This window comes from Dendrobates tinctorius, unplaced genomic scaffold (assembly GCF_039654945.1).
Source record: "Dendrobates tinctorius isolate UK_male_01 unplaced genomic scaffold, ASM3965494v1 ptg000116l, whole genome shotgun sequence".
NCBI classification, from domain to species: domain Eukaryota; kingdom Metazoa; phylum Chordata; class Amphibia; order Anura; family Dendrobatidae; genus Dendrobates; species Dendrobates tinctorius.
In genome coordinates this window covers 19,995,361-20,009,065 of record NW_027361784.1, presented here as the reverse complement: position 1 = coordinate 20,009,065, position 13,705 = coordinate 19,995,361, and the positions used below count along the sequence as shown (strand labels likewise).

The window sequence follows — 13,705 nt, the reverse complement described above, 5'->3', positions numbered from 1 at the left end:
ATGTGGCGTTCGTTTTATTTTCGCCTCCCTTTTCCTCTTGAAACCAGTTCTGTAAAATTGTAAGGTGGAATTTTCATCTTTGCGTGAAAGTCAAATGCTGTTCCACCTAATTGTCGTCGCCTTTTATCTTCATTTCCCTGTATTTACTGTAGCTTGAATAAGTTCTACAGGCCGGAAACTATATTTTTTATATTTTTTACGTTCCTTTAATCTTATGATTCAAGATTGTTTTAGCTTCGGTAACAATGGACCTCCTGTGGTTCTAGTAGATTTGGATCGGTGTAAAACCCTACGGTGATCCATGTGCTGCTCATTAGAACTTTAGGAGGATCCCGTGGTAGTGGCCACATTATGACCTCCTCTTAGAGACATTTTTCTCATAATCATAGAATGGTCCGAGTTTCATCTGAGTCAGTTTTTACCATCAGGGTGTCATCTTTTTTTTTTTTTTTTCTTGGATGAAAAATAATATCTAATGGAGGTTTCTTAAGCTTCTCTTATCAGACAGTTCGGGAAAAACAGACAGCACACAGACTTCATGGATCCCTAGACTTGCTTTGGTAAGTTGGATCCAGCACTCGGTTCAATATCGGATGAGCTTCTGTGTGTACTTCTCGGTCTAAGAAAAAAGAAAAATATCAGGCGTGAACAATTTACTACCGAATGAGCCCTAAGAAATATAGAAAATATCCTCGATGTAAAATTTAAAATGTGTCAAAACTTTTAACGTTTTCTACTCTGAGATCACTTAAAATATCAGGTCCTGAGGCTGTTACGGAGATATTTCGGTCAGGTTTACTCATGTCATGAAGACCTTGTGTGACTTTACTTTTCAAGCCTGTTCGGATTTAAACATTGGTGTAGATGGTGGTTTCTTTTTTTGTCATCACTACTATCCCGGAGGATCCTTAAGGCCCCCAAACACATTAGATAAGTTGGCTGAACCCCCGACTATCTAATGTGTGTGGAGGCTTCTTGACCGTCCCTTGACGGGTGATGTCGGGAGAGAAAAGGATCCGGCTGTTGGAATGTCGGTAGCCTATCCTTGTGTCTGGCCGGGAGATAAAACTCCGGCAGTGGCTTTCTCCTAGAGAATATAGGAAAGATTCAGCTGAATGTTCATGTGTATGTTGGAGTCGGGAAAGACCACCCACTACTCCATGTATATGGTCAAATTTAGAGTTTTCCAATAAATAGATCAGCGAAAATATGTGAAGGCAAACTTGACCCATTGGGTTGGAGTTTTCATTCTTCATGTGTAGCCTTGTATGTGTGGTCAATTTTTCTGTGTCCTTTGCTGATATTTGAGGTAGTATGCAAACTAAAGGGTTTATCTAATTTATAAAAACCCATTTTGAAATGCCCTGTTTATTACCATAACCTATTAACCATCTTCGAGAGCCTAGAAAGCACCCAGGAGCCGATTTGCAGTGGCTATTGTGTAATTCTTCATTTCCCCTGTGGTGGCACTGCAGGGAAATTGAGCACTCGGGACACTGTGTAATCGGCCGATCATTGGATGATCCTTCTAAAAGTAAACAGCCTCTTAAATTTATAATCTTCCAATAGCAGGAAAATTATTATTTTTTTTTTTTTTACCTTCCTCCTTGTGATAAATTTTCTACGTTTTGACGTAACGTCCTTGGCGTGTAATAGAAAGTGATAGAAATATATTCGCGCTCATTGCCGAACCTTTATGGAGATTACTTAGTGTTTAACTTTTTAATGGTAAATTGCTTGAGAAAGTAATAAAAAAAAAAAATAAATTCCCCAGCTGCTGCGAGGTTTTAGCTTTTAATTAGTTTTAGATGTATGTTGAGCGGCTTTGATAAACTGGTAAAGAAACGTTTCACGGTTGAATCTCGCGTGCAACCTTTTCCTCCCCTCATCGGAATAACACAAAAGAGGCAGAGCGCTGTATTGGGCGATAGGATGCTAACTCAATCTTAATTGCGTTTGTCTAGCAGGAATTCATGCAGGATCTGTCCAGGCGGTTGACCATTAACCTTAGACTCACAAGCTGCTCCAAAACTACTATTCCCAGCAAGCCATGGCAGCTGGAAAGTCACCGGTCCGAGACCATACCCTTATAAAGGAAGGGGAGATGGTTTCACAGATACCTTTTGGATTCCCCCATCCCCCCATACAGTTGTGTCCAAGGACGAAGAACATGGTTTAGGCCATTTCTAAATAGGTTGGATGAACCCATAGAGGGATAGACACCCAGTTAGGATATCCATTTATAAGTTGGTTTCCAGCTGCAGCTAGTGCTCTGGTGGGCATCACCCGGTCACATCTTCTACACTTGTACCTCTAGAGACTACAGGGGGAATGTATAGCTGCCTTTATCCTTACGAGGCCATTCCTAAATAGTCTGGATGAGCCATAGAGCTTTGGATACCTCATTCAGATATAATTTATAAGTTGGTATCAAGCTGCAGCTCAGGCTCTGGTGGGCTTCACCCAGCCACGTCTTCTGCACTTATCCCTCTAGAGACTTGGCCATATCCTTCCCTTATAAAAAGCTTTTTGCCCTGGGTCTTGGCAGTCTCCATACTTGTGACAAAGCTGCCCCCTTTTGTTTGCATTATAAGGCTGTGTGCACACGCTGCGGATTAGGTGCGGATTCATCCGCACGGATTTTGTAAAATCCGCAGGTGAAACCGCAGGTCAAAAGACCTGCGGTTTTACCTGCGGATTGCTCTGCGGTTTTGCCCTGCGGTTTTTCATCTCCTCAATGGAGGAGATGGCAAACCGCAGGAGAATCCGCAGAAAGAATTGACATGTCAATTCTTTCTGCGGATTGAAAACCGCAGATAATCCGCGCGGAAAATTCCGCACCGTCTGCACTGCGGTTTTTGATTCCCATAGGGAATCATTGTACTGTACACCGCAGCAAAAACTGCTGCGGGTCCGCAGCGGCCAAAACCGCTGCGGAACCGCAGCAAAATCCGCAGCGTGTGCACACAGCCTTATATCCCTGGCATATGGAAAAGCCAGTAGGTCCTCCATCGTGCGTCCGTATGGTATCAAGCAGCATTGTGTCTTTGAGGTCAGCCACATTGCTATGGGGTTCCGATTGTTGCCTAATGTTAACCTGTTCCTTCGTCCTGTCCCTATTTAATACTATGAAATTGGTATTTTTCGGGTGCCAGAGTTTCAGAACATCCCTCAGTTAATAAGATCCACCCTGGAGCACCCCGGGAGAGCACAAGAATGGCTTTTTTTTTTTTTTTTTTTTTATAAAGTTGAGTGGTATGAACCACACTTGGAGCCCTATTTATTATTGCTTTTGCACTTGTTTTTTAATTTTTTTTTTGTTTGCACTATATTCTTCTTTCCATTTGTGCCTTTTTAGTCTTGTGTTCGCCTGTTTTTTTTTTTTTCCTCCAATGTGGGCCGTTTATGGTTTCCAGATGGTTTTTGCCTAAATTTTTACTCTCAGAAGACAAAAATGAAGACCATTTTTTTTTACAATTTCCACAAGACAAAAAGCGCAACTTAAAACCAAGCACTAATGATAAATGCAGTCTGGTTTATGTATTCGTTCCATGAAAAGTGGGACTTTTGTAGGTGTGTAGACCTCAAAATACAATTTTTATACGTTTCACTCTTATTTTTTTCTCCTGAAATCCACAGGAATCCTTGCTTTGTGTGTGACTGAATTCTAGGTGGTGCATGGTGGTGGAGGGTCTCGGTCAGGGGAGGTGATATGAGGGCACAGGGTTGTATTACCAGAAATGTCTTCTGCAGATGAAGAAATCCCACTTGGTTTTTGGCTTGTTTACTGGAATGAGGTCCACTTATTCCTCAGAGTTCCTGTTGTGGTATTTTTAGGTATGAGCATGTTCAGAAGCAACAAACCATTTTCAGACTTCGTCTCATCGTGTTTTTGCACTGAATTGACCTTGGCGGTCACTTGTAAACCTTTTGTCCTATCCTATAGGTATACGTCTGGGTCACATCTTAGCCTGGTCTAGAAGCCGGTACGGACCTTCTCCAGGGTTGGTTCTACATTCCAACCAGGGCTGTGCCAGCTTGGCCTTTCATATCACTTCCGATTTCGCCTCATCTTACCCCCAGTAATCAGAGTAGGGCTTCGTAGTTACTGAAGTACCTCAACCGCAGTCCTTTCTAGAAGTAAAAATTCACCAGTTGTCCCATACTTGTCTGTTTTCTCCTTCACCTCATTGGGGGACACAAATAGTGTGGGTGTATGCTTCTGCCGCTTGGAGGCTGACACTGAGTGAAAAAAAGAGGTTAGCTCCTCCTCCGCTGTATACAAAATGGTATAAAATAGTTTGTCAGAAACCCTCCAAAACGGTTTTTTCTTTCTCGACTTCCCAGGGTGGATACCCAGGCAAGAGCTCTGTTGGGAGCCATCGAATCGCTCCAGCGCAATGGGGTCATTGTTCCCGTGCCAGTGCACAAAAGGGCTCAGGGCTTCTATTCCAACCTGTTTGCGGTTCCCAAAAATGACGGGTCTGTCAGACCTGTTTTTGACCTGAAACTTCTGAAGAAATTCATCAGGATCAGACATTTGCGGATGGAGTCTCTCCGTTCAGTCATATCGGCCATGGAGCGGTGAGAATACTTGGCCTCGGTCGACATCCAGGACGCATATCTGCATATTCCCATCTTTCCTCCTCATCAAAGGTTCTGCGTTTCGCCATCAATGGTCGACATTTTCAGTTCGTGGCGCTACCTTTTGGGTTAGCCACGGCTCCCAGAGTGTTCACAAAGGTTATGGCAGTTGTCATGGCCATATTGCATTCTCGAGGCATAGTCGTCTTGCCTTACTTGGACGACCTATTGGTCAAGGGCCATTCAAGACGGGCATGCAAGGGAAATGTCAACATCACGCTAGATACTCTTGCCCGCTTAGGGTGGTTGGTCAATGCGAAGAAGTCATCCCTTGTGCCAGCTCAGAGGATGTCCTTCTTAGGAATGGTCTTCGACACTTGCCGAGGGTTGGTAATTCTCCCTCAGGACAAGGCCCTAGCTCTCCGGCAGGGAGTTCAGACTCTTCGCCAACCAGTCCCTCATACCATTCGTTTCAGGATGAGGATTCTAGGAAGCATGGTGGCAGCAATGGAAGCGATACCGTTCGCCCAGTTCCATTTTCGTCCCCTGCAGCACGCTCCCCTGGGACAATCCTTTCACGCTCGATCGGCGGTGCCGACTGTCCTCTCAAGTCAGGCAGTCGTTCGGATGGTGGATAACCAGTTCCTCTCTGACCCAGGGGAAACCCTTCCCCCCCACCCCCCCCAGACCATTGGTTGGTGATAATAACCGACGCCAGTCTCCTCGGCTGGAGAGCGGCGTTTCGCCACCACACGACCCAGGGACGGTGGTCACAACAGGAGGCAAGCCTCCCGATCAACTTATTGGAGATACGAGCAATTCGGCTTGCTCTGCAGCAGTTTCATCACTTCTTAGCAGGCAGCCCCATCCGGATCCAATCTGACAACGCCAGGGCGGTGGCTTACATAAATCGCCAAGGGGGCACCCGCAGAAGAGTAACCATGCGCAAGGTGGGGCACGTTCTTCAGTTGGCCGAAGCAAACCACTTGGTGATTTCGGCAGCCCACATCCCGGGCGTGGAAAACTGGGCGGCAGACTTTCTCAGCCGGCAAGGTCTTGCATCCGGAGAGTGGTCACTACATCCCGAGGTCTTCCAGCAGTTTTGTCAACTGTGGGAAACTCCGGATGTGGACCTGATGGCGTCCAGAGTGAACGCAAAGGTGCCCACATATGTCGCTCGGGCCAGGGACCCGCAAGCAATCGCTGTGGATGCGTTGGTTCTGCCGTGGAACCAGTTCCGCCTCCCATATCTATTTCCCCCACTGCCACTACTCCCAAGAGTCATCAAAAAGATAAAGACGGAAGGGGTTCCGGCGATTCTACTGGCCCCGTCGAGCGTGGTATGCAGATCTAATGCAGCTGCTCACCGACATTCCTTGGCGACTGCCAGAGCGCCCAGATCTACTTTTCTCAAGGGCCGATTTGCCACCCGAACTCAGGGGCCCTGTGTTTGATGGCATGGCCGTTGAGTCTTGGATTCTAACCCAGGCAGGGTTTGGGAGCAAGGTGGTCGCTACAATGTTTAGCGCCCGGAAGCCTGTTTCAGCACGAATTTACCACCACACCTGGAAGGTGTTCTTTGCTTGGTGTCGAGGCCGGAGTATTTCTCCACTGAGATTCTCGATTCCCAACATCTTGGCCTTTCTCCAGTCGGGCCTAGACTCGGGCTTGGCCCCCAAGTTCCTTCAGGAGACAAATATCGGCCTTATCCGTCCTGTCCCAGCGCAGAATTGCTACCAATTTGCAAGTTAAGACTTTCATCCAGGGAGTCTCCCACTTGGTACCACCCTATAAGGCGCCTATAGACGCCTGGGACCTTAACCTGGTCCTAAGTGTTCTGCAGGAAGTTCCATTTGACCCACTTCAGGATGTCTTTGAGGTACCTTTCCTGGAAAGTGGTGTTCCTAGTGGCCATCACTTCTATCAGGCGGGTTTCAGAGCTGGCGGCCCTATCCTGCCGAGCTCCGTTCCTCACTTTCCATAAGGATAAGGTGGTGCTCAAACCAGCCCCCTCCCTTTCTGCTGAAAGTCGTGTCATCATTTCACATTAATGAGGATGTGGTCTTGCCTTCATTTTGTCCAGCACCGTGTGGAAAAGGCTCTTCACACGTTAGACCTGGTAAGAGCCCTCCAGAAGTACGTGTCGAGGACGGCACCCTTTCGTCAGACGGACACGCTGTTCATGCTCCCCGACGGGCGCAGGAAGGGACTCGCTGCCTCGAAATCGACCATAGCCAGATGGATTCGTTTGACTATTCACGAGTCCTAACGCATTAGAGGCACGCCGATTCCTGCAGGGATCAGAGCGCACTCTACTCGGGCAGTGGGCGCCTCTTGGGCGCTTCGGCACCAGGCTTCGACGGAACAGGTTTGCTAGGCAGCAACCTGGTCCAGCCTGCACACATTTGCCAAACATTATAATATCCATACTCAGGCCTCGGCGGATGCGAGCCTGGGTAGAAGGATTCTCCAAGCAACGGTGGCGCACCTTAAACAAGAGGTGCATGTAGCTTGGATCGGTGAGTCAATCTCCCACCCAGGGACTGCTTTAGGACGTCCCCAGTATCTGTGTCCCCCAATGAGGCAAAGGAGAAACAGGGATTTTTGTGATAAACGCACCATAAAATCCTTTTCTCCGAGACGCTCATTGGGGGACACAGCACCCACCCTATTAGCCAAGTTGGCTTCTATTTTGTTTATACGCATTTATTTATGTGGTATAAGGGTGGTCTTTTTTCTTGACATGTTGTACCTGTATTAAGGCTGACTTTGTTGTCCTCCTACTGCTTTGGCACCAAACTGATTTCCGCCCGCAATAGGGGCGAGGGTGTATACGGCGGAGGAGCTAGCCTCTTCTTTTTTTTTTTTTTTTTCACTTAGTGTCAGCCTCCAAGTGGCAGAAGCATACACCCACAGTATGTGTCCCCCAATGAGCGTCTCGAAGAAAAGGATTTTACGGTGATTTTATCACAAAAATCCCTGTTTCCCTCTCTAAGTCCTAGTTGTCAGAGCAGATTCCTCCCCCAGCTTCCCGGTAGTCACGGCAGAGCTCTCCTGCGCTTCCCCAGTAGTCACGGCAGAGCTCTCCTGCGCTTCCCCAGTAGTCGCGGCAGAGCTCTCCTGCGCTTCCCCAGTAGTCGCGGCAGAGCTCTCCTGCGCTTCCCCAGTAGTCGCGGCAGAGCTCTCCTGCGCTTCCCCAGTAGTCGCGGCAGAGCTCTCCTGCGCTTCCCCAGTAGTCGCGGCAGAGCTCTCCTGCGCTTCCCCAGTAGTCGCGGCAGAGCTCTCCTGCGCTTCCCCAGTAGTCGCGGCAGAGCTCTCCTGCGCTTCCCCAGTAGTCGCGGCAGAGCTCTCCTGCGCTTCCCCAGTAGTCGCGGCAGAGCTCTCCTGCGCTTCCCCAGTAGTCGCGGCAGAGCTCTCCTGCGCTTCCCCAGTAGTCGCGGCAGAGCTCTCCTGCGCTTTATCAGTAGTTTGTCAGCCTACCCAATATTGTTTAGAGTTATAGCTGTTGACATGAGATCATTTTGTGGTTTTTTTTTTTTGGAAGTCATCTCTCCATAAGACAGGTGACTTTACGTTTCGTGTAGGCGTCGGATATGTTTTGGCAGATGTGAAGACTTTTATATACAATTTAATGATCGAGGCTTGCTGCAGACGCCCAAAAGATAAGAATAGGAGGATTTGGGTTTTTGTCTAGTCCTGTTACACAGAAAGCAGAGATTTTAAAAATGGTTTGATCTAAAGACTGTGTGTGACTTAATGTTACAGAGGATTAACCTGTAAACCGGGACATGTCCTTTAATTGAATCTAATGCGGACTCCACCGTGGACTCCCCGCTTGAAACGCGCTTTTCTGGCAAGGTAACAAAGAGAAATGGCTTTAAATTGTGCTTGCACCCCAGGCTCCTAATAAAAATAAAAGTATCCGATGGAGAAGTCTTTAAAACAATAACAAATAACCGCTGTGCTTTTTACGGGCATTATTAATTTATGCCGTTTTCATTGCAGTTCTTAATTGAGCAATTAGTAGTCATGAGCAGTCGCAAAAAGCCACGTTACAAGCTTTTGCTTTGAAGATAAGAGGACCATTAAGTCCTTTCCTATTCCTATCAGCCGAACATGTGTCGGGGGAGGGGGTCGGAGGAATCTGCACAGGTGTGCACAGGTATTCCCAGAGCTGGGGGAGCCAAATGCTATTACCTGTTGTGGAGGAAATTTCATCCACCTGGGATTCAAGGATTAAGTCTTGGATTGCAACTATTTGCTCAAATTTCATTTCCTAAACCTTATCTGCAAGAATGTCTTTTTGTTCCGAGCCTGGGATGGAGGGAAGAGAAGCCGCTGTCTGTGCCACAAAGACCCCGATTGTCTGTTTACAGATGGAGCCAAAGGCCGGTATTACAAGTGTGGGCATGGAGATGGGAGGTGAGGAGGAGAATCTGATGGCCTCAAGGCGTTCACGATTTTCGATTTTTCTCCATTGGTTGCAGGATAATGAATTGGTACCATAACGGATGCTCGAGCCTGCGTATGTGCCCACTAAGCCTTCCTGCTGAGTTTTTGGAGTGGACACTGTGCCGACAGTCCCAAAGATTTTCTACAGGATTTGTCTTGTTTCTGCTCAGTTTCAGCGCCGAAAATCCACATTTTGGGCCCCCTGCACAGTGTGCAGCTTAGTTGGAACTCGGCTCAGCACTAGTATTATTGCAGGTCCTCACTGCACCGATTAACGCTGCAGATTTTTCACCGCTCAATTTTGCGTACAAAATCCGCAACATATTCCAGTGCCAGGACAGTGGATAAAACTCCCTCAAATTCTTCCAAACGTTACGGGAAAATAATCCGCAGCGTAAGTTGTCCTGCAGTGCAAACAAAAGTTAGAAGAAATCCATTGAATTTCCATAACCAAATCTGCAGATTTTGCAACGATCAATGTCAGAGTATCAGTCCTATTTGGACGCATCCGAAGGGCCCATTCAGACTTCTATATTTCACATATGTGATAGTCTTTTTAAAGGGAATCTGTCACCCCTTTTTTTGTCCTATCAGCTGCCGGCATTGACATCAGGGGCTTATCTACAGCTTTCTGTAATGCTGTAGATAAGCCCCCGATGTAACCTGAAAGATGAGAAAAACACGTTGGATTATACTCACCGGAGGGGGCTGTCCGGTCCGATGGGTCTCGCGGTCCGGTCCAGTGCCTCCCATCTTCATACGATGCCGTCCTCTTCTTCCCTTCCTGTAGTAGCTCCGGCGCAGGCGCACTGCTCTGCCCTGTTGAGGGCAGAGCAGAGTCCTGCAGTGTGCAGGCGTTGGGAGAGGTCTGGCGCCTGCGCACTGCAGTATTCTGCTCTGCCCTCAACAGGGCAGAGCAGTGCGCCTGCGCCGGAGCTACTACAGGAAGGGAAGAATAGGACGGTATCCTTTGAAGATGGGAGGCGCCTGACCGGACCGTGACACCCATCGGACTCGGGCCGCCCCTGGGTGAGTATAATCTAACGTGTTTTTCTTATCTTTCAGGTTACAACGGGGGCTTATCTACAGCATTACAGAATGCTGTAGATAAGCCCCTGATGTCAATGCTGGCAGCTGATAGTCCAAAAAAAGGGTGCCAGATTCCCTTTAACGGATATCTAAAAGGGAAGATAAAGGTCTAGATGAGGCAACAGGATAGGTTCATACAGTTTTTCGCAAACTATTATAAAGCAGATTTGCTCCAAAATCCTCCTCCTGAAAATAAAAAATAAAATGCTCTGACTACTCTTCTTTATGGAAAATCAACATTGTTGTTTATATGGTGAGATTTTATTTTTTTTCCTACGTTTTGAAAACCTCATGTGGAAGTAAAAAGTGACTTTTCTTTTAGAGAACGTTCTCCAAACTTGACTGTCAAGTCAAAAGGCTGCAAACTAGTGTAGGGGGGTGAATAAATGCTTCTGGGAAAATTGCACAAATTCATTTGACTCTTCTGCCTCCAAAAAAACCTCCATGTGAACGAAGCCTAACAGGATTTTTAATGTGGATTTTGAAGCGTATCTGTCTCACCCAAGGCAAAGAAAATTTTCAAAGTTTTTATTGTTGATTTTGAAGCAGATCAACGCAAAGTTCACCCACCATAAGTAATTTTTTTTTCACTTTTGCTCATGCTTTTGTAAATGTTTCCATCAGTAGTGACTAAAAGTCACTAAATTACTAAAAACAGAATAGGTTGATTACTAGAAGTTGAAAAAGATCCTGATGGATCTGTCAAACTGATCATTAAGGCTAAGTGCACACGTACCGGAACTCTCGCGGAAATTACCGCGAGAATTCCGCAATTCCAGTCCGCGGGAAAATCGCATTTTAAATTCCCTCGATTTTCCCGCGGAAAAACTAGCATTTTGCAAGCGTATTTAGCTTGCAAAATGCTAGCGTTCTCCAAGCGATCTGGAGCATCGCTTGGAGAACTGATTGACAGGTTGGTCACACTCGTCAAACATAGTGTTTGACGAGTGTGACCAACTTTTTACTACTGAGGCTGCCTATGCAGCATCAGTAGTAAAAGATAAAATGTAAAAAAAAAATAGTGTTATTCTCACCCTCCGACGTCCCGCGCATCCGTTCCCAGTAATCCTTTGTGAAAATGCCCGCGATGACGTCCGTTCTCGCGGGATCGCGACGTCTCGCGGTAATTCGCGATGACGTCGCGCGAATGACCGCGAGACTTCGTGATCCCGCGAGAAGGGACGTCATCGCGAGCATTTTCGCAAAGGACTACTGGGAACTAGAGCGTGGAGAGAGGCGGGAAGGCTGCGCGGGACGTCGGAGGGTGAGAATAACAATATTTTTTATTTTTAAATTCTATTTTTTACACGGATATGGTACCCAAAGCCTGGAGGACAGTCTCCTCTCCTCCGGACCGTGGGTACCATCCGCAATTGTTCTGCTTACTTTCCGCATGGTGTGCACAGCCACATGCGGGAAATAAGCGGAACAATGCATTCCTATGGGTGCGGGATCGCCGCGATTCCGCAAATTAATGAGCATACTGCGGTTTTTACCGCGAAGCGATTCCGCCGCGGTAAAAACCGCAGCATTAGCACAGCATTGCAGAATCCCATAGGAATGCATGGGATGCTTATTTTTCGCGTTTTCGCGGCAAAATCGCGCGGTTAAAACCGCCGCGGAAACGCGAAAAAAACCGCCACGTGTGAACTCAGCCTAAAGAGTCTTGATCTATCCAAAAAAAACCCCAAAAAGCAACAAAACCTTTTCACGGAGTCTAACTGAGTTTTTCGAGGAGTTTTTGCAGCAGAACCTGAGCGGAAGTTTTCCAAACCACTAAATTTCTCAAAAACTTTTGCATTTGTGTTCTGAAAACTCATCAAAAAGTGTAAACGTAACTAAAAGCCGGCTTCACACAAGTGTTTTTATTTTTTACTTTCCTAGTATGCCCCATCATTTCTGGACTTCATCCAGATGAGAAAATTGCATTTGTTTACTCACCTTCCAAGTAATCTAGTGTTGGGTTGGTCCAATGGGTTATCGCATCCCATTCAGCAAGTTTTTGGACTGTAGTGCCAATGGCCACCGCAGGTCTATTTTTCGTTGGACCCCATGATATACCTTGGAGAGCTTCAGATTTCTGGACAATTTTCTAAAAATCCAATGTAGCCCTCACAGTAGTGTGAACAGGGACTAGAGTTATATCTCTATTTCGGAAGAAGTTCTGTCTGTTTCACGTTTTACCATTAATATGAAAATAAAAATCTTATTTACTGAAGATTTAATTTCTCATGGAATACAGATTCCCCCCCCCTCCCCCCCGATCACACACAACATAAAAGGCAAAACCGCATAATCGTTGTTATCAGTGTGACATTCACGCAGCATAAAGCAGCGAGTGAAGTGTAAATAGATTATAGCACTGCATTATCGGATTACACACGCGGTATTAGAACAGTCCCGGGGTGATGGTAATAAAATTATTTAGATTCATTGATACTGCTGACAATGTTGGGAGTTTAAATGTCTTCATATGTGAACAGTTACAAGTGTTGGGTTTGGTGATGTCCGCATAATGGTATGGTCCACACAGTCGTGCTGCATTCTTGCATAGGTCCTCAGACTCACATGGTCCCTGGACCTTTTAGACAACTTGTTTTCATTTGGTAGATAACATGCTAAAGAGAAAATTGGCAATTTTTCTAAAATGTATTTGTCTTACCCCAGAAAAATCACTGCAAAGTGTCACCTACAAGATGTCTCCCTTCTAACTTCTAGGTGTCTTCCTTTTGTCTATCCATCTGTAGCATAAATACTGAGGACTGTAGTGGAAAGTAAGGGTGGGGCTTTGTCTCCCTTCACAGGAAGTGGGGTAGTGCTTTGTCTCTCTACAATAAGGGTGGGGCTTTGTCTCCACAGGAAGTGTGGGTGGGGCTTTGTCTATACAGGAAATGGGGTGGAGGTTTGTCTCTACAGGAAGTAAGGGTGGTGCTTTGTCTTTACAGGAAGTAAGGGTGGAGCTTTGTTTCTACAGTAAGGGTGTTGCTTTTGCCTCTATAGAAAATGGGATAGTGCTTTGTCTCTACAGGAAGTAGGGGGGGAGCTTTGTCTCTACAGGAAGTAAGGGTGGTGCCTTGCCTCTAGAAAATGGGGTGGTGCTTTGTCTCTACAGGAAGTAAGGGTGGTGCTTTGTCTCTACAGGAAGTAAGGGTGGAGCTTTGTCTCTACAGGAAGTAAGGGTGGTGCTTTGCCTCTATAAGAAATGGGGTGGAGCTTTGTCTCTACAGGAAGTAAGGGTGGTGCTTTGCCTCTATAGGAAATGGGGTGGTGCTTTGTCTCTACAGGAAGTAAGGGTGGAGCTTTGTCTCTACAGGGAGTAGGGGTTGTGCTTTGTCTATAGGAAAAGGAGGGGTGCTTTGTCTCTACAAGGTGTAGGGTTGGAGCATTGTCTTCCTACAGGAAGTAGAAGTGAGGCTACGTCTCTACAGGGAGTAGAGGTGGGACTTGGTCTCTCTACCAGAAGTGGGGATGGGGATTTGTTTTTCTACAGGAAGTAGAGGTTGTGCTTTTGTCTTTCTTCAGAAAGTAGGGGTAGGGCTATGTCTCCATAGAAAGTGAGGGCCAGTTGTGGTCTCTATAG

At 46.5% G+C, this 13,705-nt stretch overlaps 1 protein-coding gene across 1 annotated transcript in view; it reads left to right on the top strand.

Annotated features, from left to right (window-relative positions):
* The window catches only part of EXT1 (exostosin glycosyltransferase 1), a 281,289-nt gene that overhangs the window by 109,189 nt on the left and 158,395 nt on the right, over window positions 1-13,705 (top strand). The window lies entirely within an intron of this gene.